Source organism: Malurus melanocephalus, unplaced genomic scaffold, assembly GCF_030028575.1.
Source record: "Malurus melanocephalus ecotype Western Australia unplaced genomic scaffold, MMel_1.1 scaffold_186, whole genome shotgun sequence".
In the NCBI taxonomy this organism is placed as follows: Eukaryota; Metazoa; Chordata; class Aves; order Passeriformes; family Maluridae; genus Malurus; species Malurus melanocephalus.
Window position 1 is genome coordinate 490,989 of NW_026623418.1, and position 3,748 is coordinate 494,736.

Sequence of the window (3,748 nt, forward strand, 5' to 3'; positions counted from 1 at the left end):
ACCTCCAAACAGTTCCTGAGACTTTTGCAAACCAAATGTTCATGCTGAACTGATTTCCTGTCTGCCTATAGTACATATATATAATTAATAATTATAAATTATAATTAAATAAATTTGATAGGAAAAAAGAAGAAATAACAGAGGAGGGTGTTTCTTCATATATGTGTATATATACAGGCATAGAAAAAACATACCTAGGTGAATTTTTTTTTTTTTTTTTTTTTTTTTTTACGATGAGTGGTATTTTAACCCCAATCAGCAGCCAAGCAACAAGCAGTCTCTCAATCTCTCACCAGTAGGACTGGAGACAAAATTTGAAACGTAAAAGCTCAGAAACTCATTTAATAGGAAGAGCAAAAGCTGCACGTCCATCATTCCAAACATTCCCCACTTCTTCCTTCTTTCCCAACTTTATATACTGAGCATGATGCCATATRATCTGAAATATCCCTTTGATCATTTTGGGTCACCTGTCCCTGCTGTGTCTTCTCCCATCTTCCCATGCACCTGCAGCCTCCTGGCTGGAGTGGCCGTATGAGGAGCCCAAAAGGCCTTGGCTCTGTGAAAGTCCTGCTCAGCAATAAAAAAAAGTATCTCTATGCTATCACACTCTTTTCAGAAAAAAAAAACAAAACAAAACACAGCTCCATACCAGCTCCTCGGATGAAAATTAACTCTGCACCAGCCAAAGCCAGCATACAGAAAAGCACCAACTCAGCAAGGGCTTTAAATAGCTATATTAATTATTTTGTATAAATGGATCTCAGCCCCCTATTATGAGTGTTACAGCACAATGAGATGGGCATGGAAAGGGTGAATTAATGRGACATCAGATGAAACTGTGAGAGGACAATGCCACAGCAAGTAAAGGGAGTATTTCATTACCCATTAGACATTGAAAAAAATGAACCCTCCAGCCAAAAGACACTTCTGATGCTGCAAGGGCTCTGAGGGTCTATGAAGAATGAAGACTGATAGATGCAATCTACAAGGACTCTTATTAGTAAATATAGTAATCTATCACAACAAATTTGTGAACTGCAAATATTGGGAGGGCAGTAGGTCGAGTTCTTTAAATAAAGATTATCTATGATGTATTCTAGGTATTTGCCTGTCCATATTCTGAATAAAAATACGAGCAAAGGTGATTAGACCTTACACCACATGGCTACAGTTGTAAAAGACAGAAAAACTTCCATCTCCTCTATAAAGCAGATTTATAGGGAATTTAACCCAAGACTATGGATTTAGTGAAAAATGACAGGAAAGCATTTTAGAACTCATAAAAAAGAACTGTGGAGGAATGGAATGCAACAATATTTCCTGTGTGAGAAGTTATTTCACAATAAATCAATAGGATTTATATCAAATTCATGAGAAGTTTGTTGTAGAATACTTATAGTGGTGGTAACTAACCTTATCTACTCAGTTATCTGCTTTATTATTTTTGTTTTCTTTACAAATATCTATTATTTCYCACTTCTATGGTTTATAAATTATGCAGAAAAGCAGGATTTACTTGTTGCTATTTCTTGAGATACCTGGTTGTCTTCTTACTTAATATCTCATTTGTCATTTTTTTTTTTTTTATAACACAAATCTTATCACTGTCATAATAGAACCTCATTCTTGCAGGATGTGGTTTTCTGCTTTGAGAAGACAGTAGGTCAAGAATTCAGGGAGCAAACTTTAATTCAGGGAGTAAAMGTTAGGGAGCATCAGAAAGTTAGCAAATTACACCTTTCACAAATTTTACACATCCAGATGTTCAGAATGTTCAATTAAATACTGAATGCTACATGTTAACCTCAGTTGAAGTACAATTTATTAAGAAATGGATAAACACAGTAGAAAAAAAAATCAAGATATAAACCTTGAAACAACCATTATGTTGCAGAGAAATATCTTGACAAGTGCTATTAATCATTTATAGAGGACAGCATAATAATTTTATTCAATATTAAAGTCAGTATAAAACCTTTTATCAGTGGCAAAAGAACAAGAAAAATGTTCTACCTACACAGTATAAAAAAGTTCTAAGGAACACCAATATTTCATTAACAATTTTTTAAACCAATTTTTAAAAGTGGAATTGAAAATATCTTGGCTTCTTATGGGAATAAAACTCACAAGATATGAATACCRTGGAAAAAGTCCTGCCCATTCCAGAATATAAGTTTGGAAGAGATAATATTTATGAACTCAAATAACAGAAATTTTTGATCTAAGGTAATATGTCCTTTACCTAGTCACAAAACTGAAAAGTATATTTTGGATTTCCAAACAAAGAGCTCAGGGTTTTCAGATAAAGTTCAATATAGTYCTTATTCACAATAAGAAAAAGTAACACCATGCACAGTACATCCACCATGAATTATAGAAAGCTGCRAAACTAAGGAAGTATCAATAAAAACACTTCTGAATGTCTCAGGCAATTCACAGAGGCACTGATGATTATTTTCACTTTCACATAGCTGCAAACAAGAAAAACATAATGGTAGAGCATGTTCAGAAACACAGTTTCTAAATTAAATAATTCTCACAGTTCAGGCACGTGCATCCGCTATTGTCCTTTTACATGRTGAGGACAACAAGAGAGCTACAAAATATTTTCAGAACAATAATTCCCAGACTGATGGTGTTGCATCATAATTTGGTTTATATATGTCTTTCCTGGATTCAAAGCCTGCACAATTTTGATGTCATCTTTAAAAAGAAAATGTATGCTATTTGTGGACCAAATTTGTTTTATACACAAGTACCATACCTTCAAAAGCAACACTTTATGGGTGTTTTATGGAGAAAGTAGGATGTTAAACTGAAGGTCAATACAACAAAGACTTGATTATCTAATTGAGGTGGAAAACAATACTTTTTTTTTTTTTTTTTTAACGTGAGGAAAGTTAAGCAGATATAAATTTCTACATCTGAATTGACTTCAAAGTACTTGTGCAATAAAAAAAATCTAGTGTACTCGTATATTATTTACAAATGCAGTATAAACTTCATCTTCCAAATATATTCTTAGATTATTTCTTTTCCTGGAAAGCATATTTTTCAACATCATCAGTGGAATATTTCTTGTGAATTAGACTTAGAATTTGGACATTAAATAGCAAACAATATACAAATCATAATGAATGTGAATGAAATAAGCTTGTGTGCAGTGGAGGTGGTTTTTTTAAAATAAGKTTTGTTAAGTACTTTTTGACACAAGTTACTACTCTATTTTCATATTCAGCAATAAGGAATGTACAAGAAAAACTGCAGTTACAATTTTTTTTTTTTTAAATGGAAGTTAAATCTCTGTATAAAGATTAAACAAAGAGAAAATGAGCATGACAGTCAGAAAGAGTACAAGATAGGAAAAAATAAGGAAACACATTAATCRGGTTATTAACAGTGTTTTATGCATGTACATAGATAGAATGTAATTTAAGAATAGGAAAATAATTGAAGACATGATTGAAGGCTACATTTTTATAATTTTCCTTTCCAGCAAACCTTGAAATTTTTTTTTGGTTTTTTTTTTGGTTTTTTTGACATTTAATATGTAGTAGGACATCATAGAGACAGGAAAAGTGAATAGACAAATTTCCTTATTTCCATATCAGTGGACAACAGCAAGGAGAATTCATTTGAAATGCAAGTAGGTTAAAACTGGATTTTTTTTTTCCCCCTTTGTGATACAATGTTTCTGGCTTAAAATGAGAGGAAATATTTTGGGTTTGTTTGATGCAGTTACTGC